Source organism: Hemitrygon akajei, unplaced genomic scaffold, assembly GCF_048418815.1.
Source record: "Hemitrygon akajei unplaced genomic scaffold, sHemAka1.3 Scf000186, whole genome shotgun sequence".
Taxonomy (NCBI): Eukaryota; Metazoa; Chordata; class Chondrichthyes; order Myliobatiformes; family Dasyatidae; genus Hemitrygon; species Hemitrygon akajei.
The window spans coordinates 89,599-116,177 of NW_027332072.1; positions in this window are offsets into that span (position 1 = coordinate 89,599).

Consider the following 26,579-nt stretch of genomic DNA (forward strand, 5'->3'; position numbering starts at 1 on the left):
TTCAGTGTAGACTGTGAGTGGTAGAGTTACGGCTCGATGGTAACACAGAATCTTTATCCTGCTTTCAGTGTAGACTGTGAGTGGTAGAGTTACGGCTCGATGGTAACACAGAATCTTTATCCTGCGTTCAGTGTAGACTGTGAGTGGTAGAGTTACGGCTCGATGGTAACACAGAATCTTTATCCTGCGTTCACGGTAGACTGTGAGTGGTAGAGTTACGGCTCGATGGTAACACAGAATCTTTATCCTACGTTCAGTGTAGACTGTGAGTGCTAGAGTTACGGCTCGATGGTAACACAGAATCTTTATCCTGCGTTCAGTGTAGACTGTGAGTGGTAGAGTTACGGCTCGATGGTCACACAGAATCTTTATCCTGCGTTCAGTGTAGACTGTGAGTGGTAGAGTTACGGCTCGATGGTAACACAGAATCTTTATCCTGCTTTCAGTGTAGACTGTGAGTGGTAGAGTTACGGCTCGACGGTAACACAGAATCTTTATCCTGCGTTCCGTGTAGACTGTGAGTGGTAGAGTGACGGCTCGATGGTAACACAGAATCTTTATCCTGCGTGCAGTGTAGACTGTGAGTGGTAGAGTTACGGCTCGATGGTAACACAGAATCTTTATCCTGTTTTCAGTGTAGACTGTGAGTGGTAGAGTGACGGCTCGATGGTAACACAGAATCTTTATCCTGCGTTCAGTGTAGACTGTGAGTGGTAGAGTTACGGCTCGATTGTAACCAGATACTTTATCCTGCGTTCAGTGTAGACTGTGAGTGGTAGAGTGACGGCTCGATGGTCACACAGAATCTTTATCCTGCGTTCAGTGTAGACTGTGAGTGGTAGAGTGACGGCTCGATGGTAACACAGAATCTTTATCCTGCGTTCAGTGTAGTCTGTGAGTGGTAGAGTTACGGCTCGATGGTCACACAGAATCATTATCCTGCGTTCAGTGTAGACTGTGAGTGGTAGAGTTACGGCTCGATGGTAACACAGAATCTTTATCCTGCGTTCCGTGTAGACTGTGATTGGTAGAGTTACGGCTCGATGGTAACACAGAATCTTTATCCTGCGTTCAGTGTAGACTGTGACTGGTAGAGTTACGGCTCGATGGTAACACAGAATCTTTATCCTACGTTCAGTGTAGACTGTGAGTGGTAGAGTGACGGCTCGATGGTAACACAGAATCTTTATCCTGCGTTCTGTGTAGACTGTGAGTGGTAGAGTTACGGCTCGATGGTCACACATAATCTTTATCCTGCGTTCAGTGTAGACTGTGAGTGGTAGAGTAACGGCTCGATGATCACACATAATCTTTATCCTGCGTTCAGTGTAGACTGTGAGTGGTAGAGTTACGGCTCGATGGTAACACAGAATCTTTATCCTGCGTTCAGTGTAGACTGTGAGTGGTAGAGTTACGGCTCGATGGTAACACAGAATCTTTATCCTGCGTTCAGTGTAGACTGTGAGAGGTAGAGTGATGGCTCGATGGTAACACAGAATCTTTATCCTGCGTTCAGTGTAGACTGTGAGTGGTAGAGTTACTGCTCGATGGTAACACAGAATCTTTATCCTGCGTTCACGGTAGACTGTGAGTGGTAGAGTGATGGCTCGATGGTAACACAGAATCTTTATCCTGCGTTCAGTGTAGACTGTGACTGGTAGAGTTACGGCTCGATGGTAACACAGAATCTTTATCCTGCGTTCAGTGTAGACTGTGAGTGGTAGAGTGACGGCTCGATGGTAACACAGAATCTTTATCCTGCGTTCAGTGTAGACTGTGAGTGGTAGAGTGACGGCTCGATGGTAACACAGAATCTTTATCCTGCGTTCAGTGTAGACTGTGAATGGTAGAGTAACGGCTCGATGGTAACACAGAATATTTATCCTGCGTTCAGTGTAGACTGTGAGTGCTAGAGTTACGGCTCGATGCTAACACAGAATCTTTATCCTACGTTCAGTGTAGACTGTGACTGGTAGAGTTACGGCTTGATGGTAACACAGAAACTTTATCCTGCGTTCAGTGTAGACTGTGAGTGGTAGAGTAACGGCTCGATGGTAACACAGTAACTTTGTCCTGTGACGGATATAGACTGTGAGTGTCAGAATGTGATCTCGATGGTAACACAGAAACTTTCTCCTGTGTTCAATATTGACTGTGAGTGGTAGAGTTACGGCTCGATGGTAGCACAGAATCTTTATCCTGCATTCAATGTAGACTGTGAGTGGTAGAGTGACGGCTCGATGGTAACACAGAATCTTTATCCTGCGTTCAGTGTCGACGGTGAGTGGTAGAGTGACGGCTCGATGGTAACACAGAATCTTTATCCTGCGTTCAGTGTCGACTGTGAGTGGTAGAGTGACGGCTCGATGGTAACACAGAATCTTTATCCTGCGTTCAGTGTAGACTGTGACTGGTAGAGTTATGCCTCGATGGTAACACAGAATCTTTATCCTGCGTTCAGTGTACACTGTGAGTAGAAGAGTTACGGCTCGACGGTAACACAGAATCTTTATACTGCGTTCCGTGTAGACTGTGAGTGGTAGAGTGACGGCTCGATGGTAACACAGAATCTTTATCCTGCTTTCAGTGTAGACTATGAGTGGTAGAGTTACGGCTCAATGGTAACACAGAATCTTTATCCTGCGTTCAGTGTAGACTGTGAGTGGTAGAGTTACGGCTCGATGGTAACACAGAATCTTTATCCTGCGTTCAGTGTAGACTGTGAGTGGTAGAGTTACGGCTCGATGGTAACACAGAATCTTTATCCTGCGTTCCGTGTGACTGTGAGTGGTAGTGTTACGGCTCGATGGTCACACAGAATCTTTATCCTGCGTTCAGTGTAGACTGTGAGTGGTAGAGTTACGGCTCGATGGTAACACAGAATCTTTATCCTGCGTTCAGTGTAGACTGTGAGTGGTAGAGTTACGGCTCGATGGTAACACAGAATCTTTATCCTGCGTTCAGTGTAGACTGTGAGTGGTAGAGTTACGGCTCGATGGTAACACAGAATCTTTATCCTGCGTTCACGGTAGACTGTGAGTGGTAGAGTGATGGCTCGATGGTAACACAGAATCATTATCCTGCGTTCAGTGTAGACTGTGAGTGGTAGAGTGACGGCTCGATGGTAACACAGAATCTTTATCCTGCGTTCAGTGTAGACTGTGAGTGGTAGAGTTACGGCTCGATGGTAACACAGAATCTTTATCCTGCGTTCAGTGTAGACTGTGAGTGGTAGAGTTACGGCTCGATGATCACACATAATCTTTATCCTGCGTTCAGTGTAGACTGTGAGTGGTAGAGTTACGGCTCGATGGTAACACAGAATCTTTATCCTGCGTTCAGTGTAGACTGTGAGTGGTAGAGTTACGGCTCGATGGTAACACAGAATCTTTATCCTGCGTTCAGTGTAGACTGTGAGTGGTAGAGTGACGGCTCGATGGTAACACAGAATCTTTATCCTGCTTTCAGTGTAGACTATGAGTGGTAGAGTTACGGCTCAATGGTAACACAGAATCTTTATCCTGCGTTCAGTGTAGACTGTGAGTGGTAGAGTTACGGCTCGATGGTAACACAGAATCTTTATCCTGCGTTCAGTGTAGACTGTGAGTGGTAGAGTTACGGCTCGATGGTAACACAGAATCTTTATCCTGCGTTCCGTGTGACTGTGAGTGGTAGAGTTACGGCTCGATGGTCACACAGAATCTTTATCCTGCGTTCAGTGTAGACTGTGAGTGGTAGAGTTACGGCTCGATGGTAACACAGAATCTTTATCCTGCGTTCAGTGTAGACTGTGAGTGGTAGAGTTACGGCTCGATGGTAACACAGAATCTTTATCCTGCGTTCAGTGTAGACTGTGAGTGGTAGAGTTACGGCTCGATGGTAACACAGAATCTTTATCCTGCGTTCACGGTAGACTGTGAGTGGTAGAGTGATGGCTCGATGGTAACACAGAATCTTTATCCTGCGTTCAGTGTAGACTGTGAGTGGTAGAGTGACGGCTCGATGGTAACACAGAATCTTTATCCTGCGTTCAGTGTAGACTGTGAGTGGTAGAGTTACGGCTCGATGGTAACACAGAATCTTTATCCTGCGTTCAGTGTAGACTGTGAGTGGTAGAGTTACGGCTCGATGATCACACATAATCTTTATCCTGCGTTCAGTGTAGACTGTGAGTGGTAGAGTTACGGCTCGATGGTAACACAGAATCTTTATCCTGCGTTCAGTGTAGACTGTGAGTGGTAGAGTGACGGCTCGATGGTAACACAGAATCTTTATCCTGCGTTCAGTGTAGACTGTGAGTGGTAGAGTTACGGCTCGATGGTAACACAGAATCTTTATCCTGCTTTCAGTGTAGACTGTGAGTGGTAGAGTTACGGCTCGATGGTAACACAGAATCTTTATCCTGCGTTCAGTGTAGACTGTGAGTGGTAGAGTTACGGCTCGATGGTAACACAGAATCTTTATCCTGCGTTCACGGTAGACTGTGAGTGGTAGAGTTACGGCTCGATGGTAACACAGAATCTTTATCCTACGTTCAGTGTAGACTGTGAGTGCTAGAGTTACGGCTCGATGGTAACACAGAATCTTTATCCTGCGTTCAGTGTAGACTGTGAGTGGTAGAGTTACGGCTCGATGGTCACACAGAATCTTTATCCTGCGTTCAGTGTAGACTGTGAGTGGTAGAGTTACGGCTCGATGGTAACACAGAATCTTTATCCTGCTTTCAGTGTAGACTGTGAGTGGTAGAGTTACGGCTCGACGGTAACACAGAATCTTTATCCTGCGTTCCGTGTAGACTGTGAGTGGTAGAGTGACGGCTCGATGGTAACACAGAATCTTTATCCTGCGTGCAGTGTAGACTGTGAGTGGTAGAGTTACGGCTCGATGGTAACACAGAATCTTTATCCTGTTTTCAGTGTAGACTGTGAGTGGTAGAGTGACGGCTCGATGGTAACACAGAATCTTTATCCTGCGTTCAGTGTAGACTGTGAGTGGTAGAGTTACGGCTCGATTGTAACCAGATACTTTATCCTGCGTTCAGTGTAGACTGTGAGTGGTAGAGTGACGGCTCGATGGTCACACAGAATCTTTATCCTGCGTTCAGTGTAGACTGTGAGTGGTAGAGTGACGGCTCGATGGTAACACAGAATCTTTATCCTGCGTTCAGTGTAGTCTGTGAGTGGTAGAGTTACGGCTCGATGGTCACACAGAATCTTTATCCTGCGTTCAGTGTAGACTGTGAGTGGTAGAGTTACGGCTCGATGGTAACACAGAATCTTTATCCTGCGTTCCGTGTAGACTGTGATTGGTAGAGTTACGGCTCGATGGTAACACAGAATCTTTATCCTGCGTTCAGTGTAGACTGTGACTGGTAGAGTTACGGCTCGATGGTAACACAGAATCTTTATCCTACGTTCAGTGTAGACTGTGAGTGGTAGAGTGACGGCTCGATGGTAACACAGAATCTTTATCCTGCGTTCTGTGTAGACTGTGAGTGGTAGAGTTACGGCTCGATGGTCACACATAATCTTTATCCTGCGTTCAGTGTAGACTGTGAGTGGTAGAGTAACGGCTCGATGATCACACATAATCTTTATCCTGCGTTCAGTGTAGACTGTGAGTGGTAGAGTTACGGCTCGATGGTAACACAGAATCTTTATCCTGCGTTCAGTGTAGACTGTGAGTGGTAGAGTTACGGCTCGATGGTAACACAGAATCTTTATCCTGCGTTCAGTGTAGACTGTGAGAGGTAGAGTGATGGCTCGATGGTAACACAGAATCTTTATCCTGCGTTCAGTGTAGACTGTGAGTGGTAGAGTTACGGCTCGATGGTAACACAGAATCTTTATCCTGCGTTCAGTGTAGACTGTGAGTGGTAGAGTTACGGCTCGATGGTAACACAGAATCTTTATCCTGCGTTCAGTGTAGACTGTGAGTGGTAGAGTTACTGCTCGATGGTAACACAGAATCTTTATCCTGCGTTCACGGTAGACTGTGAGTGGTAGAGTGACGGCTCGATGGTAACACAGAATCTTTATCCTGCGTTCAGTGTAGACTGTGAGTGGTAGAGTTACGGCTCGATGGTAACACAGAATCTTTATCCTGCGTTCAGTGTAGACTGTGAGTGGTAGAGTGACGGCTCGATGGTAACACAGAATCTTTATCCTGCGTTCAGTGTAGACTGTGAGTGGTAGAGTGACGGCTCGATGGTAACACAGAATCTTTATCCTGCGTTCAGTGTAGACTGTGAATGGTAGAGTAACGGCTCGATGGTAACACAGAATATTTATCCTGCGTTCAGTGTAGACTGTGAGTGCTAGAGTTACGGCTCGATGCTAACACAGAATCTTTATCCTACGTTCAGTGTAGACTGTGAGTGCTAGAGTTACGGCTCGATGGTAACACAGAATCTTTATCCTGCGTTCAGTGTAGACTGTGAGTGGTAGAGTTACGGCTCGATGGTCACACAGAATCTTTATCCTGCGTTCAGTGTAGACTGTGAGTGGTAGAGTTACGGCTCGATGGTCACACATAATCTTTATCCTGCGTTCAGTGTAGACTGTGAGTGGTAGAGTTACGGCTCGATGGTCACACATAATCTTTATCCTGCGTTCAGTGTAGACTGTGAGTGGTAGAGTTACGGCTCGATGGTCACACATAATCTTTATCCTGCGTTCAGTGTAGACTGTGAGTGGTAGAGTTACGGCTCGATGGTAACACAGAATCTTTATCCTGCGTTCAGTGTAGACTGTGAGTGGTAGAGTGATGGCTCGATGGTAACACAGAATCTTTATCCTGCGTTCAGTGTAGACTGTGAGTGGTAGAGTTACGGCTCGATGGTAACACAGAATCTTTATCCTGCGTTCAGTGTAGACTGTGAGTGGTAGAGTGATGGCTCGATGGTAACACAGAATCTTTATCCTGCGTTCAGTGTAGACTGTGAGTGGTAGAGTTACGGCTCGATGGTAACACAGAATCTTTATCCTGCGTTCAGTGTAGACTGTGAGTGGTAGAGTTACGGCTCGATGGTAACACAGAATCTTTATCCTGCGTTCAGTGTAGACTGTGAGTGGTAGAGTTACTGCTCGATGGTAACACAGAATCTTTATCCTGCGTTCACGGTAGACTGTGAGTGGTAGAGTGATGGCTCGATGGTAACACAGAATCTTTATCCTGCGTTCAGTGTAGACTGTGAGTGGTAGAGTTACGGCTCGATGGTAACACAGAATCTTTATCCTGCGTTCAGTGTAGACTGTGAGTGGTAGAGTGACGGCTCGATGGTAACACAGAATCTTTATCCTGCGTTCAGTGTAGACTGTGAATGGTAGAGTAACGGCTCGATGGTAACACAGAATATTTATCCTGCGTTCAGTGTAGACTGTGAGTGCTAGAGTTACGGCTCGATGCTAACACAGAATCTTTATCCTACGTTCAGTGTAGACTGTGAGTGCTAGAGTTACGGCTCGATGGTAACACAGAATCTTTATCCTGCGTTCAGTGTAGACTGTGAGTGGTAGAGTTACGGCTCGATGGTCACACAAAATCTTTATCCTGCGTTCAGTGTAGACTGTGAGTGGTAGAGTTACGGCTCGATGGTCACACATAATCTTTATCCTGCGTTCAGTGTAGACTGTGAGTGGTAGAGTTACGGCTCGATGGTCACACATAATCTTTATCCTGCGTTCAGTGTAGACTGCGAGTGGTAGAGTTACGGCTCGATGGTCACACATAATCTTTATCCTGCGTTCAGTGTAGACTGTGAGTGGTAGAGTTACGGCTCGATGGTAACACAGAATCTTTATCCTGCGTTCAGTGTAGACTGTGAGTGGTAGAGTGATGGCTCGATGGTAACACAGAATCTTTATCCTGCGTTCAGTGTAGACTGTGAGTGGTAGAGTTACGGCTCGATGGTAACACAGAATCTTTATCCTGCGTTCAGTGTAGACTGTGAGTGGTAGAGTGACGGCTCGATGGTAACACAGAATCTTTATCCTGCGTTCAGTGTAGACTGTGAGTGGTAGAGTGACGGCTCGATGGTAACACAGAATCTTTATCCTGCGTTCAGTGTAGACTGTGAGTGGTAGAGTTACGGCTCGATGGTAACACAGAATCTTTATCCTGCGTTCAGTGTAGACTGTGAGTGGTAGAGTGACGGCTCGATGGTAACACAGAATCTTTATCCTGCGTTCAGTGTAGACTGTGAGTGGTAGAGTTACGGCTCGATGGTAACACAGAATATTTATCCTGCGTTCAGTGTAGACTGTGAGTGGTAGAGTGACGGCTCGATGGTCACACAGAATCTTTATCCTGCGTTCAGTGTAGACTGTGAGTGGTAGAGTTACGGCTCGATGGTAACACAGAATCTTTATCCTGCGTTCAGTGTAGACTGTTAGTGGTAGAGTGACGGCTCGATGGTAACACAGAATCTTTATCCTGCGTTCAGTGTAGACTGTGAGTGGTAGAGTTACGGCTCGATGGTAACACAGAATCTTTATCCTGCGTTCAGTGTAGACTGTGAGTGGTAGAGTTACGGCTCGATGGTAACACAGAATCTTTATCCTGCGTTCACGGTAGACTGTGAGTGGTAGAGTGACGGCTCGATGGTAACACAGAATCTTTATCCTACGTTCAGTGCAGACTGTGACTGGTAGAGTTACGGCTTGATGGTAACACAGAAACTTTATCCTGCGTTCAGTGTAGACTGTGAGTGGTAGAGTAACGGCTCGATGGTAACACAGTAACTTTGTCCTGTGACGGATATAGACTGTGAGTGTCAGAATGTGATCTCGATGGTAACACAGAAACTTTCTCCTGTGTTCAATATTGACTGTGAGTGGTAGAGTTACGGCTCGATGGTAGCACAGAATCTTTATCCTGCATTCAATGTAGACTGTGAGTGGTAGAGTGACGGCTCGATGGTAACACAGAATCTTTATCCTGCGTTCAGTGTCGACGGTGAGTGGTAGAGTGACGGCTCGATGGTAACACAGAATCTTTATCCTGCGTTCAGTGTCGACTGTGAGTGGTAGAGTGACGGCTCGATGGTAACACAGAATCTTTATCCTGCGTTCAGTGTAGACTGTGACTGGTAGAGTTATGCCTCGATGGTAACACAGAATCTTTATCCTGCGTTCAGTGTACACTGTGAGTAGAAGAGTTACGGCTCGACGGTAACACAGAATCTTTATACTGCGTTCCGTGTAGACTGTGAGTGGTAGAGTGACGGCTCGATGGTAACACAGAATCTTTATCCTGCTTTCAGTGTAGACTATGAGTGGTAGAGTTACGGCTCAATGGTAACACAGAATCTTTATCCTGCGTTCAGTGTAGACTGTGAGTGGTAGAGTTACGGCTCGATGGTAACACAGAATCTTTATCCTGCGTTCAGTGTAGACTGTGAGTGGTAGAGTTACGGCTCGATGGTAACACAGAATCTTTATCCTGCGTTCCGTGTGACTGTGAGTGGTAGTGTTACGGCTCGATGGTCACACAGAATCTTTATCCTGCGTTCAGTGTAGACTGTGAGTGGTAGAGTTACGGCTCGATGGTAACACAGAATCTTTATCCTGCGTTCAGTGTAGACTGTGAGTGGTAGAGTTACGGCTCGATGGTAACACAGAATCTTTATCCTGCGTTCAGTGTAGACTGTGAGTGGTAGAGTTACGGCTCGATGGTAACACAGAATCTTTATCCTGCGTTCACGGTAGACTGTGAGTGGTAGAGTGATGGCTCGATGGTAACACAGAATCATTATCCTGCGTTCAGTGTAGACTGTGAGTGGTAGAGTGACGGCTCGATGGTAACACAGAATCTTTATCCTGCGTTCAGTGTAGACTGTGAGTGGTAGAGTTACGGCTCGATGGTAACACAGAATCTTTATCCTGCGTTCAGTGTAGACTGTGAGTGGTAGAGTTACGGCTCGATGGTAACACAGAATCTTTATCCTGCGTTCAGTGTAGACTGTGAGTGGTAGAGTTACGGCTCGATGGTAACACAGAATCTTTATCCTGCGTTCAGTGTAGACTGTGAGTGGTAGAGTGACGGCTCGATGGTAACACAGAATCTTTATCCTGCGTTCAGTGTAGAAAAAAAGTGGTAGAGTTACGGCTCGATGGTAACACAGAATCTTTATCCTGCTTTCAGTGTAGACTGTGAGTGGTAGAGTTACGGCTCGATGGTAACACAGAATCTTTATCCTGCGTTCAGTGTAGACTGTGAGTGGTAGAGTTACGGCTCGATGGTAACACAGAATCTTTATCCTGCGTTCAGTGTCGACTGTGAGTGGTAGAGTGACGGCTCGATGGTAACACAGAATCTTTATCCTGCGTTCAGTGTAGACTGTGACTGGTAGAGTTATGCCTCGATGGTAACACAGAATCTTTATCCTGCGTTCAGTGTACACTGTGAGTAGAAGAGTTACGGCTCGACGGTAACACAGAATCTTTATACTGCGTTCCGTGTAGACTGTGAGTGGTAGAGTGACGGCTCGATGGTAACACAGAATCTTTATCCTGCTTTCAGTGTAGACTATGAGTGGTAGAGTTACGGCTCAATGGTAACACAGAATCTTTATCCTGCGTTCAGTGTAGACTGTGAGTGGTAGAGTTACGGCTCGTTGGTAACACAGAATCTTTATCCTGCGTTCAGTGTAGACTGTGAGTGGTAGAGTTACGGCTCGATGGTAACACAGAATCTTTATCCTGCGTTCCGTGTGACTGTGAGTGGTAGAGTTACGGCTCGATGGTCACACAGAATCTTTATCCTGCGTTCAGTGTAGACTGTGAGTGGTAGAGTTACGGCTCGATGGTAACACAGAATCTTTATCCTGCGTTCAGTGTAGACTGTGAGTGGTAGAGTTACGGCTCGATGGTAACACAGAATCTTTATCCTGCGTTCAGTGTAGACTGTGAGTGGTAGAGTTACGGCTCGATGGTAACACAGAATCTTTATCCTGCGTTCACGGTAGACTGTGAGTGGTAGAGTGATGGCTCGATGGTAACACAGAATCTTTATCCTGCGTTCAGTGTAGACTGTGAGTGGTAGAGTGACGGCTCGATGGTAACACAGAATCTTTATCCTGCGTTCAGTGTAGACTGTGAGTGGTAGAGTTACGGCTCGATGGTAACACAGAATCTTTATCCTGCGTTCAGTGTAGACTGTGAGTGGTAGAGTTACGGCTCGATGATCACACATAATCTTTATCCTGCGTTCAGTGTAGACTGTGAGTGGTAGAGTTACGGCTCGATGGTAACACAGAATCTTTATCCTGCGTTCAGTGTAGACTGTGAGTGGTAGAGTGACGGCTCGATGGTAACACAGAATCTTTATCCTGCGTTCAGTGTAGACTGTGAGTGGTAGAGTTACGGCTCGATGGTAACACAGAATCTTTATCCTGCTTTCAGTGTAGACTGTGAGTGGTAGAGTTACGGCTCGATGGTAACACAGAATCTTTATCCTGCGTTCAGTGTAGACTGTGAGTGGTAGAGTTACGGCTCGATGGTAACACAGAATCTTTATCCTGCGTTCACGGTAGACTGTGAGTGGTAGAGTTACGGCTCGATGGTAACACAGAATCTTTATCCTACGTTCAGTGTAGACTGTGAGTGCTAGAGTTACGGCTCGATGGTAACACAGAATCTTTATCCTGCGTTCAGTGTAGACTGTGAGTGGTAGAGTTACGGCTCGATGGTCACACAGAATCTTTATCCTGCGTTCAGTGTAGACTGTGAGTGGTAGAGTTACGGCTCGATGGTAACACAGAATCTTTATCCTGCTTTCAGTGTAGACTGTGAGTGGTAGAGTTACGGCTCGACGGTAACACAGAATCTTTATCCTGCGTTCCGTGTAGACTGTGAGTGGTAGAGTGACGGCTCGATGGTAACACAGAATCTTTATCCTGCGTGCAGTGTAGACTGTGAGTGGTAGAGTTACGGCTCGATGGTAACACAGAATCTTTATCCTGTTTTCAGTGTAGACTGTGAGTGGTAGAGTGACGGCTCGATGGTAACACAGAATCTTTATCCTGCGTGCAGTGTAGACTGTGAGTGGTAGAGTTACGGCTCGATGGTAACACAGAATCTTTATCCTGTTTTCAGTGTAGACTGTGAGTGGTAGAGTGACGGCTCGATGGTAACACAGAATCTTTATCCTGCGTTCAGTGTAGACTGTGAGTGGTAGAGTGACGGCTCGATGGTAACACAGAATCTTTATCCTGCGTTCAGTGTAGTCTGTGAGTGGTAGAGTTACGGCTCGATGGTCACACAGAATCTTTATCCTGCGTTCAGTGTAGACTGTGAGTGGTAGAGTTACGGCTCGATGGTAACACAGAATCTTTATCCTGCGTTCCGTGTAGACTGTGATTGGTAGAGTTACGGCTCGATGGTAACACAGAATCTTTATCCTGCGTTCAGTGTAGACTGTGACTGGTAGAGTTACGGCTCGATGGTAACACAGAATCTTTATCCTACGTTCAGTGTAGACTGTGAGTGGTAGAGTGACGGCTCGATGGTAACACAGAATCTTTATCCTGCGTTCTGTGTAGACTGTGAGTGGTAGAGTTACGGCTCGATGGTAACACAGAATCTTTATCCTGCGTTCAGTGTAGACTGTGAGTGGTAGAGTTACGGCTCGATGATCACACATAATCTTTATCCTGCGTTCAGTGTAGACTGTGAGTGGTAGAGTTACGGCTCGATGGTAACACAGAATCTTTATCCTGCGTTCAGTGTAGACTGTGAGTGGTAGAGTTACGGCTCGATGATCACACATAATCTTTATCCTGCGTTCAGTGTAGACTGTGAGTGGTAGAGTTACGGCTCGATGGTAACACAGAATCTTTATCCTGCGTTCAGTGTAGACTGTGAGTGGTAGAGTGACGGCTCGATGGTAACACAGAATCTTTATCCTGCGTTCAGTGTAGACTGTGAGTGGTAGAGTTACGGCTCGATGGTAACACAGAATCTTTATCCTGCTTTCAGTGTAGACTGTGAGTGGTAGAGTTACGGCTCGATGGTAACACAGAATCTTTATCCTGCGTTCAGTGTAGACTGTGAGTGGTAGAGTTACGGCTCGATGGTAACACAGAATCTTTATCCTGCGTTCACGGTAGACTGTGAGTGGTAGAGTTACGGCTCGATGGTAACACAGAATCTTTATCCTACGTTCAGTGTAGACTGTGAGTGCTAGAGTTACGGCTCGATGGTAACACAGAATCTTTATCCTGCGTTCAGTGTAGACTGTGAGTGGTAGAGTTACGGCTCGATGGTCACACAGAATCTTTATCCTGCGTTCAGTGTAGACTGTGAGTGGTAGAGTTACGGCTCGATGGTAACACAGAATCTTTATCCTGCGTGCAGTGTAGACTGTGAGTGGTAGAGTTACGGCTCGATGGTAACACAGAATCTTTATCCTGTTTTCAGTGTAGACTGTGAGTGGTAGAGTGACGGCTCGATGGTAACACAGAATCTTTATCCTGCGTGCAGTGTAGACTGTGAGTGGTAGAGTTACGGCTCGATGGTAACACAGAATCTTTATCCTGTTTTCAGTGTAGACTGTGAGTGGTAGAGTGACGGCTCGATGGTAACACAGAATCTTTATCCTGCGTTCAGTGTAGACTGTGAGTGGTAGAGTGACGGCTCGATGGTAACACAGAATCTTTATCCTGCGTTCAGTGTAGTCTGTGAGTGGTAGAGTTACGGCTCGATGGTCACACAGAATCTTTATCCTGCGTTCAGTGTAGACTGTGAGTGGTAGAGTTACGGCTCGATGGTAACACAGAATCTTTATCCTGCGTTCCGTGTAGACTGTGATTGGTAGAGTTACGGCTCGATGGTAACACAGAATCTTTATCCTGCGTTCAGTGTAGACTGTGACTGGTAGAGTTACGGCTCGATGGTAACACAGAATCTTTATCCTACGTTCAGTGTAGACTGTGAGTGGTAGAGTGACGGCTCGATGGTAACACAGAATCTTTATCCTGCGTTCTGTGTAGACTGTGAGTGGTAGAGTTACGGCTCGATGGTCACACATAATCTTTATCCTGCGTTCAGTGTAGACTGTGAGTGGTAGAGTAACGGCTCGATGATCACACATAATCTTTATCCTGCGTTCAGTGTAGACTGTGAGTGGTAGAGTTACGGCTCGATGGTAACACAGAATCTTTATCCTGCGTTCAGTGTAGACTGTGAGTGGTAGAGTTACGGCTCGATGGTAACACAGAATCTTTATCCTGCGTTCAGTGTAGACTGTGAGAGGTAGAGTGATGGCTCGATGGTAACACAGAATCTTTATCCTGCGTTCAGTGTAGACTGTGAGTGGTAGAGTTACAGCTCGATGGTAACACAGAATCTTTATCCTGCGTTCAGTGTAGACTGTGAGTGGTAGAGTTACGGCTCGATGGTAACACAGAATCTTTATCCTGCGTTCAGTGTAGACTGTGAGTGGTAGAGTTACTGCTCGATGGTAACACAGAATCTTTATCCTGCGTTCACGGTAGACTGTGAGTGGTAGAGTGATGGCTCGATGGTAACACAGAATCTTTATCCTGCGTTCAGTGTAGACTGTGACTGGTAGAGTTACGGCTCGATGGTAACACAGAATCTTTATCCTGCGTTCAGTGTAGACTGTGAGTGGTAGAGTGACGGCTCGATGGTAACACAGAATCTTTATCCTGCGTTCAGTGTAGACTGTGAGTGGTAGAGTGACGGCTCGATGGTAACACAGAATCTTTATCCTGCGTTCAGTGTAGACTGTGAATGGTAGAGTAACGGCTCGATGGTAACACAGAATATTTATCCTGCGTTCAGTGTAGACTGTGAGTGCTAGAGTTACGGCTCGATGCTAACACAGAATCTTTATCCTACGTTCAGTGTAGACTGTGAGTGCTAGAGTTACGGCTCGATGGTCACACAGAATCTTTATCCTGCGTTCAGTGTAGACTGTGAGTGGTAGAGTTACGGCTCGATGGTCACACATAATCTTTATCCTGCGTTCAGTGTAGACTGTGAGTGGTAGAGTTACGGCTCGATGGTCACACATAATCTTTATCCTGCGTTCAGTGTAGACTGTGAGTGGTAGAGTTACGGCTCGATGGTCACACATAATCTTTATCCTGCGTTCAGTGTAGACTGTGAGTGGTAGAGTTACGGCTCGATGGTAACACAGAATCTTTATCCTGCGTTCAGTGTAGACTGTGAGTGGTAGAGTGATGGCTCGATGGTAACACAGAATCTTTATCCTGCGTTCAGTGTAGACTGTGAGTGGTAGAGTTACGGCTCGATGGTAACACAGAATCTTTATCCTGCGTTCAGTGTAGACTGTGAGTGGTAGAGTGATGGCTCGATGGTAACACAGAATCTTTATCCTGCGTTCAGTGTAGACTGTGAGTGGTAGAGTTACGGCTCGATGGTAACACAGAATCTTTATCCTGCGTTCAGTGTAGACTGTGAGTGGTAGAGTTACGGCTCGATGGTAACACAGAATCTTTATCCTGCGTTCAGTGTAGACTGTGAGTGGTAGAGTTACTGCTCGATGGTAACACAGAATCTTTATCCTGCGTTCACGGTAGACTGTGAGTGGTAGAGTGATGGCTCGATGGTAACACAGAATCTTTATCCTGCGTTCAGTGTAGACTGTGAGTGGTAGAGTTACGGCTCGATGGTAACACAGAATCTTTATCCTGCGTTCAGTGTAGACTGTGAGTGGTAGAGTGACGGCTCGATGGTAACACAGAATCTTTATCCTGCGTTCAGTGTAGACTGTGAGTGGTAGAGTGACGGCTCGATGGTAACACAGAATCTTTATCCTGCGTTCAGTGTAGACTGTGAATGGTAGAGTAACGGCTCGATGGTAACACAGAATATTTATCCTGCGTTCAGTGTAGACTGTGAGTGCTAGAGTTACGGCTCGATGCTAACACAGAATCTTTATCCTACGTTCAGTGTAGACTGTGAGTGCTAGAGTTACGGCTCGATGCTAACACAGAATCTTTATCCTACGTTCAGTGTAGACTGTGAGTGCTAGAGTTACGGCTCGATGGTAACACAGAATCTTTATCCTGCGTTCAGTGTAGACTGTGAGTGGTAGAGTTACGGCTCGATGGTCACACAAAATCTTTATCCTGCGTTCAGTGTAGACTGTGAGTGGTAGAGTTACGGCTCGATGGTCACACAAAATCTTTATCCTGCGTTCAGTGTAGACTGTGAGTGGTAGAGTTACGGCTCGATGGTCACACATAATCTTTATCCTGCGTTCAGTGTAGACTGTGAGTGGTAGAGTTACGGCTCGATGGTCACACATAATCTTTATCCTGCGTTCAGTGTAGACTGTGAGTGGTAGAGTTACGGCTCGATGGTCACACATAATCTTTATCCTGCGTTCAGTGTAGACTGTGAGTGGTAGAGTTACGGCTCGATGGTAACACAGAATCTTTATCCTGCGTTCAGTGTAGACTGTGAGTGGTAGAGTGATGGCTCGATGGTAACACAGAATCTTTATCCTGCGTTCAGTGTAGACTGTGAGTGGTAGAGTTACGGCTCGATGGTAACACAGAATCTTTATCCTGCGTTCAGTGTAGACTGTGAGTGGTAGAGTGACGGCTCGATGGTAACACAGAATCTTTATCCTGCGTTCAGTGTAGACTGTGAGTGGTAGAGTTACGGCTCGATGGTAACACAGAATCTTTATCCTGCGTTCAGTGTAGACTGTGAGTGGTAGAGTTACGGCTCGATGGTAACACAGAATCTTTATCCTGCGTTCAGTGTAGACTGTGAGTGGTAGAGTTACGGCTCGATGGTAACACAGAATCTTTATCCTGCGTTCACGGTAGACTGTGAGTGGTAGAGTGACGGCTCGATGGTAACACAGAATCTTTATCCTGCGTTCAGTGTAGACTGTGAGTGGTAGAGTTACGGCTCGATGGTAACACAGAATCTTTATCCTGCGTTCAGTGTAGACTGTGAGTGGTAGAGTTACGGCTCGATGGTCACACAGAATCTTTATCCTGCGTTCAGTGTAGACTGTGAGTGCTAGAGTGACGGCTCGATGGTAACACAGAATCTTTATCCTGCGTTCAGTGTAGACTGTGAGTGGTAGAGTGACGGCTCGATGGTAACACAGAATCTTTATCCTGCGTTCAGTGTAGACTGTGAGTGGTAGAGTGACGGCTCGATGGTAACACAGAATCTTTATCCTGCGTTCAGTGTAGACTGTGAGTGGTAGAGTGACGGCTCGATGGTAACACAGAATCTTTATCCTGCGTTCAGTGTAGACTGTGAGTGCTAGAGTGACGGCTCGATGGTAACACAGAATCTTTATCCTGCGTTCAGTGTAGACTGTGAGTGCTAGAGTTACGGCTCGATGGTAACACAGAATCTTTATCCTGCGTTCAGTGTAGACTGTGAGTGCTAGAGTGACGGCTCGATGTTAACACAGAATCTTTATCCTGCGTTCAGTGTAGACTGTGAGTGGTAGAGTTACGTCTCGATGGTAACTCAGAATCTTAATCCTGCGTTCAGTGTAGACTGTTTGTGGTAGAGTGACGGCTCAATGGTAACACAGAATCTTTATCCTGTCTACGATATCGACTGTGAGATCGCGACTGTGACACAGAAACTTGTATCTTATCTTTGACGTAGACTGTGAGTGGTGGAGTGACGGCTCGATTGGAACCAGAAACTTTATCCTGTTTTGATATCGACTGTGAGATCGCGACTGTGACACAGAAACTTGTATCTTATCTTTGATGTAGACTGTGAGTGGTAGAGTGACGGCTCGATTGGAACGAGTAACTTTATCCTGCTTTCAATGTAGACTGTAAGTGGTAGAGTGACGGCTCGATGTTAACACAGAATCTTTATCCTGCGTTCAGTGTAGACTGTGAGTGGTAGAGTGACGGCTCGATGGTAACACAGAATCTTTATCCTACGTTCAGTGCAGACTGTGACTGGTAGAGTTACGGCTTGATGGTAACACAGAAACTTTATCCTGCGTTCAGTGTAGACTGTGAGTGGTAGAGTAACGGCTCGATGGTAACACAGTAACTTTGTCCTGTGACGGATATAGACTGTGAGTGTCAGAATGTGATCTCGATGGTAACACAGAAACTTTCTCCTGTGTTCAATATTGACTGTGAGTGGTAGAGTTACGGCTCGATGGTAGCACAGAATCTTTATCCTGCATTCAATGTAGACTGTGAGTGGTAGAGTGACGGCTCGATGGTAACACAGAATCTTTATCCTGCGTTCAGTGTCGACTGTGAGTGGTAGAGTGACGGCTCGATGGTAACACAGAATCTTTATCCTGCGTTCAGTGTAGACTGTGACTGGTAGAGTTATGCCTCGATGGTAACACAGAATCTTTATCCTGCGTTCAGTGTACACTGTGAGTAGAAGAGTTACGGCTCGACGGTAACACAGAATCTTTATACTGCGTTCCGTGTAGACTGTGAGTGGTAGAGTGACGGCTCGATGGTAACACAGAATCTTTATCCTGCTTTCAGTGTAGACTGTGAGTGGTAGAGTTACGGCTCGATGGTAACACAGAATCTTTATCCTGCGTTCAGTGTAGACTGTGAGTGGTAGAGTTACGGCTCGATGGTAACACAGAATCTTTATCCTGCGTTCCGTGTGACTGTGAGTGGTAGAGTTACGGCTCGATGGTCACACAGAATCTTTATCCTGCGTTCAGTGTAGACTGTGAGTGGTAGAGTTACGGCTCGATGGTAACACAGAATCTTTATCCTGCGTTCAGTGTAGACTGTGAGTGGTAGAGTTACGGCTCGATGGTAACACAGAATCTTTATCCTGCGTTCAGTGTAGACTGTGAGTGGTAGAGTTACGGCTCGATGGTAACACAGAATCTTTATCCTGCGTTCACGGTTGACTGTGAGTGGTAGAGTGACGGCTCGATGGTAACACAGAATCTTTATCCTGCGTTCAGTGTAGACTGTGAGTGGTAGAGTTACGGCTCGATGGTAACACAGAATCTTTATCCTGCGTTCAGTGTAGACTGTGAGTGGTAGAGTTACGGCTCGATGATCACACATAATCTTTATCCTGCGTTCAGTGTAGACTGTGAGTGGTAGAGTTACGGCTCGATGGTAACACAGAATCTTTATCCTGCGTTCAGTGTAGACTGTGAGTGGTAGAGTTACGGCTCGATGGTAACACAGAATCTTTATCCTGCGTTCAGTGTAGACTGTGAGTGGTAGAGTGACGGCTCGATGGTAACACAGAATCTTTATCCTGCGTTCAGTGTAGACTGTGAGTGGTAGAGTTACGGCTCGATGGTAACACAGAATCTTTATCCTGCTTTCAGTGTAGACTGTGAGTGGTAGAGTTACGGCTCGATGGTAACACAGAATCTTTATCCTGCGTTCAGTGTAGACTGTGAGTGGTAGAGTTACGGCTCGATGGTAACACAGAATCTTTATCCTGCGTTCACGGTAGACTGTGAGTGGTAGAGTGATGGCTCGATGGTAACACAGAATCTTTATCCTGCGTTCAGTGTAGACTGTGAGTGGTAGAGTTACGGCTCGATGGTAACACAGAATCTTTATCCTGCGTTCAGTGTAGACTGTGAGTGGTAGAGTGACGGCTCGATGGTAACACAGAATCTTTATCCTGCGTTCAGTGTAGACTGTGAGTGGTAGAGTGACGGCTCGATGGTAACACAGAATCTTTATCCTGCGTTCAGTGTAGACTGTGAGTGGTCGAGTGACGGCTCGATGGTAACACAGAATCTTTATCCTGCGTTCAGTGTAGACTGTGAGTGCTAGAGTTACGGCTCGATGGTAACACAGAATCTTTATCCTACGTTCAGTGTAGACTGTGAGTGCTAGAGTTACGGCTCGATGGTAACACAGAATCTTTATCCTGCGTTCAGTGTAGACTGTGAGTGGTAGAGTTACGGCTCGATGGTCACACAGAATCTTTATCCTGCGTTCAGTTTAGACTGTGAGTAGTAGAGTTACGGCTCGATGGTAACACAGAATCTTTATCCTGCTTTCAGTGTAGACTGTGAGTGGTAGAGTTACGGCTCGACGGTAACACAGAATCTTTATCCTGCGTTCCGTGTAGACTGTGAGTGGTAGAGTTACGGCTCAATGGTAACACAGAATCTTTATCCTGCGTTCAGTGTAGACTGTGAGTGGTAGAGTTACGGCTCGATGGTAACACAGAATCTTTATCCTGCGTTCAGTGTAGACTGTGAGTGGTAGAGTTACGGCTCGATGGTAACACAGAATCTTTATCCTGCGTTCCGTGTGACTGTGAGTGGTAGAGTTACGGCTCGATGGTCACACAGAATCTTTATCCTGCGTTCAGTGTAGACTGTGAGTGGTAGAGTTACGGCTCGATGGTAACACAGAATCTTTATCCTGCGTTCAGTGTAGAGTGTGAGTGGTAGAGTTACGGCTCGATGGTAACACAGAATCTTTATCCTGCGTTCAGTGTAGACTGTGAGTGGTAGAGTTACGGCTCGATGGTAACACAGAATCTTTATCCTGCGTTCACGGTAGACTGTGAGTGGTAGAGTGATGGCTCGATGGTAACACAGAATCTTTATCCTGCGTTCAGTGTAGACTGTGAGTGGTAGAGTGACGGCTCGATGGTAACACAGAATCTTTATCCTGCGTTCAGTGTAGACTGTGAGTGGTAGAGTTACGGCTCGATGGTAACACAGAATCTTTATCCTGCGTTCAGTGTAGACTGTGAGTGGTAGAGTTACGGCTCGATGATCACACATAATCTTTATCCTGCGTTCAGTGTAGACTGTGAGTGGTAGAGTTACGGCTCGATGGTAACACAGAATCTTTATCCTGCGTTCAGTGTAGACTGTGAGTGGTAGAGTGACGGCTCGATGGTAACACAGAATCTTTATCCTGCGTTCAGTGTAGACTGTGAGTGGTAGAGTTACGGCTCGATGGTAACACAGAATCTTTATCCTGCTTTCAGTGTAGACTGTGAGTGGTAGAGTTACGGCTCGATGGTAACACAGAATCTTTATCCTGCGTTCAGTGTAGACTGTGAGTGGTAGAGTTACGGCTCGATGGTAACACAGAATCTTTATCCTGCGTTCACGGTAGACTGTGAGTGGTAGAGTTACGGCTCGATGGTAACACAGAATCTTTATCCTACGTTCAGTGTAGACTGTGAGTGCTAGAGTTACGGCTCGATGGTAACACAGAATCTTTATCCTGCGTTCAGTGTAGACTGTGAGTGGTAGAGTTACGGCTCGATGGTCACACAGAATCTTTATCCTGCGTTCAGTGTAGACTGTGAGTGGTAGAGTTACGGCTCGATGGTAACACAGAATCTTTATCCTGCTTTCAGTGTAGACTGTGAGTGGTAGAGTTACGGCTCGACGGTAACACAGAATCTTTATCCTGCGTTCCGTGTAGACTGTGAGTGGTAGAGTGACGGCTCGATGGTAACACAGAATCTTTATCCTGCGTGCAGTGTAGACTGTGAGTGGTAGAGTTACGGCTCGATGGTAACACAGAATCTTTATCCTGTTTTCAGTGTAGACTGTGAGTGGTAGAGTGACGGCTCGATGGTAACACAGAATCTTTATCCTGCGTTCAGTGTAGACTGTGAGTGGTAGAGTTACGGCTCGATTGTAACCAGATACTTTATCCTGCGTTCAGTGTAGACTGTGAGTGGTAGAGTGACGGCTCGATGGTCACACAGAATCTTTATCCTGCGTTCAGTGTAGACTGTGAGTGGTAGAGTGACGGCTCGATGGTAACACAGAATCTTTATCCTGCGTTCAGTGTAGTCTGTGAGTGGTAGAGTTACGGCTCGATGGTCACACAGAATCTTTATCCTGCGTTCAGTGTAGACTGTGAGTGGTAGAGTTACGGCTCGATGGTAACACAGAATCTTTATCCTGCGTTCCGTGTAGACTGTGATTGGTAGAGTTACGGCTCGATGGTAACACAGAATCTTTATCCTGCGTTCAGTGTAGACTGTGACTGGTAGAGTTACGGCTCGATGGTAACACAGAATCTTTATCCTACGTTCAGTGTAGACTGTGAGTGGTAGAGTGACGGCTCGATGGTAACACAGAATCTTTATCCTGCGTTCTGTGTAGACTGTGAGTGGTAGAGGTACGGCTCGATGGTCACACATAATCTTTATCCTGCGTTCAGTGTAGACTGTGAGTGGTAGAGTAACGGCTCGATGATCACACATAATCTTTATCCTGCGTTCAGTGTAGACTGTGAGTGGTAGAGTTACGGCTCGATGGTAACACAGAATCTTTATCCTGCGTTCAGTGTAGACTGTGAGTGGTAGAGTTACGGCTCGATGGTAACACAGAATCTTTATCCTGCGTTCAGTGTAGACTGTGAGAGGTAGAGTGATGGCTCGATGGTAACACAGAATCTTTATCCTGCGTTCAGTGTAGACTGTGAGTGGTAGAGTTACAGCTCGATGGTAACACAGAATCTTTATCCTGCGTTCAGTGTAGACTGTGAGTGGTAGAGTTACGGCTCGATGGTAACACAGAATCTTTATCCTGCGTTCAGTGTAGACTGTGAGTGGTAGAGTTACTGCTCGATGGTAACACAGAATCTTTATCCTGCGTTCACGGTAGACTGTGAGTGGTAGAGTGATGGCTCGATGGTAACACAGAATCTTTATCCTGCGTTCAGTGTAGACTGTGACTGGTAGAGTTACGGCTCGATGGTAACACAGAATCTTTATCCTGCGTTCAGTGTAGACTGTGAGTGGTAGAGTGACGGCTCGATGGTAACACAGAATCTTTATCCTGCGTTCAGTGTAGACTGTGAGTGGTAGAGTGACGGCTCGATGGTAACACAGAATCTTTATCCTGCGTTCAGTGTAGACTGTGAATGGTAGAGTAACGGCTCGATGGTAACACAGAATATTTATCCTGCGTTCAGTGTAGACTGTGAGTGCTAGAGTTACGGCTCGATGCTAACACAGAATCTTTATCCTACGTTCAGTGTAGACTGTGAGTGCTAGAGTTACGGCTCGATGGTAACACAGAATCTTTATCCTGCGTTCAGTGTAGACTGTGAGTGGTAGAGTTACGGCTCGATGGTCACACAGAATCTTTATCCTGCGTTCAGTGTAGACTGTGAGTGGTAGAGTTACGGCTCGATGGTCACACATAATCTTTATCCTGCGTTCAGTGTAGACTGTGAGTGGTAGAGTTACGGCTCGATGGTCACACATAATCTTTATCCTGCGTTCAGTGTAGACTGTGAGTGGTAGAGTTACGGCTCGATGGTCACACATAATCTTTATCCTGCGTTCAGTGTAGACTGTGAGTGGTAGAGTTACGGCTCGATGGTAACACAGAATCTTTATCCTGCGTTCAGTGTAGACTGTGAGTGGTAGAGTGATGGCTCGATGGTAACACAGAATCTTTATCCTGCGTTCAGTGTAGACTGTGAGTGGTAGAGTTACGGCTCGATGGTAACACAGAATCTTTATCCTGCGTTCAGTGTAGACTGTGAGTGGTAGAGTGATGGCTCGATGGTAACACAGAATCTTTATCCTGCGTTCAGTGTAGACTGTGAGTGGTAGAGTTACGGCTCGATGGTAACACAGAATCTTTATCCTGCGTTCAGTGTAGACTGTGAGTGGTAGAGTTACGGCTCGATGGTAACACAGAATCTTTATCCTGCGTTCAGTGTAGACTGTGAGTGGTAGAGTTACTGCTCGATGGTAACACAGAATCTTTATCCTGCGTTCACGGTAGACTGTGAGTGGTAGAGTGATGGCTCGATGGTAACACAGAATCTTTATCCTGCGTTCAGTGTAGACTGTGAGTGGTAGAGTTACGGCTCGATGGTAACACAGAATCTTTATCCTGCGTTCAGTGTAGACTGTGAGTGGTAGAGTGACGGCTCGATGGTAACACAGAATCTTTATCCTGCGTTCAGTGTAGACTGTGAGTGGTAGAGTGACGGCTCGATGGTAACACAGAATCTTTATCCTGCGTTCAGTGTAGACTGTGAATGGTAGAGTAACGGCTCGATGGTAACACAGAATATTTATCCTGCGTTCAGTGTAGACTGTGAGTGCTAGAGTTACGGCTCGATGCTAACACAGAATCTTTATCCTACGTTCAGTGTAGACTGTGAGTGCTAGAGTTACGGCTCGATGGTAACACAGAATCTTTATCCTGCGTTCAGTGTAGACTGTGAGTGGTAGAGTTACGGCTCGATGGTCACACAAAATCTTTATCCTGCGTTCAGTGTAGACTGTGAGTGGTAGAGTTACGGCTCGATGGTCACACATAATCTTTATCCTGCGTTCAGTGTAGACTGTGAGTGGTAGAGTTACGGCTCGATGGTCACACATAATCTTTATCCTGCGTTCAGTGTAGACTGTGAGTGGTAGAGTTACGGCTCGATGGTCACACATAATCTTTATCCTGCGTTCAGTGTAGACTGTGAGTGGTAGAGTTACGGCTCGATGGTAACACAGAATCTTTATCCTGCGTTCAGTGTAGACTGTGAGTGGTAGAGTGATGGCTCGATGGTAACACAGAATCTTTATCCTGCGTTCAGTGTAGACTGTGAGTGGTAGAGTTACGGCTCGATGGTAACACAGAATCTTTATCCTGCGTTCAGTGTAGACTGTGAGTGGTAGAGTGACGGCTCGATGGTAACACAGAATCTTTATCCTGCGTTCAGTGTAGACTGTGAGTGGTAGAGTTACGGCTCGATGGTAACACAGAATCTTTATCCTGCGTTCAGTGTAGACTGTGAGTGGTAGAGTTACGGCTCGATGGTAACACAGAATCTTTATCCTGCGTTCAGTGTAGACTGTGAGTGGTAGAGTTACGGCTCGATGGTAACACAGAATCTTTATCCTGCGTTCACGGTAGACTGTGAGTGGTAGAGTGACGGCTCGATGGTAACACAGAATCTTTATCCTGCGTTCAGTGTAGACTGTGAGTGGTAGAGTTACGGCTCGATGGTAACACAGAATCTTTATCCTGCGTTCAGTGTAGACTGTGAGTGGTAGAGTTACGGCTCGATGGTCACACAGAATCTTTATCCTGCGTTCAGTGTAGACTGTGAGTGGTAGAGTGACGGCTCGATGGTAACACAGAATCTTTATCCTGCGTTCAGTGTAGACTGTGTGTGGTAGAGTGACGGCTCGATGGTAACACAGAATCTTTATCCTGCGTTCAGTGTAGACTGTGAGTGGTAGAGTGACGGCTCGATGGTAACACAGAATCTTTATCCTGCGTTCAGTGTAGACTGTGAGTGGTAGAGTGACGGCTCGATGGTAACACAGAATCTTTATCCTGCGTTCAGTGTAGACTGTGAGTGCTAGAGTGACGGCTCGATGGTAACACAGAATCTTTATCCTGCGTTCAGTGTAGACTGTGAGTGCTAGAGTTACGGCTCGATGGTAACACAGAATCTTTATCCTGCGTTCAGTGTAGACTGTGAGTGCTAGAGTGACGGCTCGATGGTAACACAGAATCTTTATCCTGCGTTCAGTGTAGACTGTGAGTGGTAGAGTGACGGCTCGATGTTAACACAGAATCTTTATCCTGCGTTCAGTGTAGACTGTGAGTGGTAGAGTTACGGTTCGATGGTAACACAGAATCTTTATCCTGCGTTCAGTGTAGACTGTGAGTGGTAGAGTTACGGCTCGATGGTAACACAGAATCTTTATCCTGTCTACGATATCGACTGTGAGATCGCGACTGTGACACAGAAACTTGTATCTTATCTTTGATGTAGACTGTGAGTGGTGGAGTGACGGCTCCATTGGAACCAGAAACTTTATCCTGTTTTGATATCAACTGTGAGATAGCGACTGTGACACAGAAACTTGTATCTTATCGTTGATGTAGACTGTGAGTGGTAGAGTGACGGCTCGATTGTAACCAGAAACTTTATCCTGCTTTCAATGTAGACTGTAAGTGGTAGAGTGACGGCTCGATGTTAACACAGAATCTTTATCCTGCGTTCAGTGTAGACTGTGAGTGGTAGAGTGACGGCTCGATGGTAACACAGAATCTTTATCCTACGTTCAGTGCAGACTGTGACTGGTAGAGTTACGGCTTGATGGTAACACAGAAACTTTATCCTGCGTTCAGTGTAGACTGTGAGTGGTAGAGTAACGGCTCGATGGTAACACAGTAACTTTGTCCTGTGACGGATATAGACTGTGAGTGTCAGAATGTGATCTCGATGGTAACACAGAAACTTTCTCCTGTGTTCAATATTGACTGTGAGTGGTAGAGTTACGGCTCGATGGTAGCACAGAATCTTTATCCTGCATTCAATGTAGACTGTGAGTGGTAGAGTGACGGCTCGATGGTAACACAGAATCTTTATCCTGCGTTCAGTGTCGACGGTGAGTGGTAGAGTGACGGCTCGATGGTAACACAGAATCTTTATCCTGCGTTCAGTGTCGACTGTGAGTGGTAGAGTGACGGCTCGATGGTAACACAGAATCTTTATCCTGCGTTCAGTGTAGACTGTGACTGGTAGAGTTATGCCTCGATGGTAACACAGAATCTTTATCCTGCGTTCAGTGTACACTGTGAGTAGAAGAGTTACGGCTCGACGGTAACACAGAATC